Raw genomic sequence first — 349 nt, 5'->3', positions numbered from 1 at the left:
TGTGTTCTCAGGGCCTTCCAGATCCAGGGTTCTGTGCTCTGAGGGCCTTTCCAGATCCAGGGTTCTGTGTTCTCCGGGCCCATCCAGATCCAGGGTTCTGTGCTCTGCTGGCCCCAAATCTGCACTCCTGTGATTCCAAGGCCCTTGGTAGTGAGGGCCATAGGGGTAGATAGTAAATCTCAGATCTTACTTAAAGTGGCACAGGGGCGGGTTTGGGATCAGAAACCAGGTCCTTAGACTCTAATTCATTATCCCACTGGAGCGATGTGCAGCATTCTAGGACTCTGATTATAAAGCCCCTCCCAGTCCTGACACTTCCTGTTCTAAGGCCCCTCCCAGTCCTGACATC

Source organism: Vombatus ursinus, unplaced genomic scaffold (genome assembly GCF_900497805.2).
Source record: "Vombatus ursinus unplaced genomic scaffold, bare-nosed wombat genome assembly UNPS02001287.1, whole genome shotgun sequence".
Classification (NCBI taxonomy): domain Eukaryota; kingdom Metazoa; phylum Chordata; class Mammalia; order Diprotodontia; family Vombatidae; genus Vombatus; species Vombatus ursinus.
The sequence above is the reverse complement of the archived record's forward strand: the minus strand, read 5'-3'. Positions refer to the sequence as shown.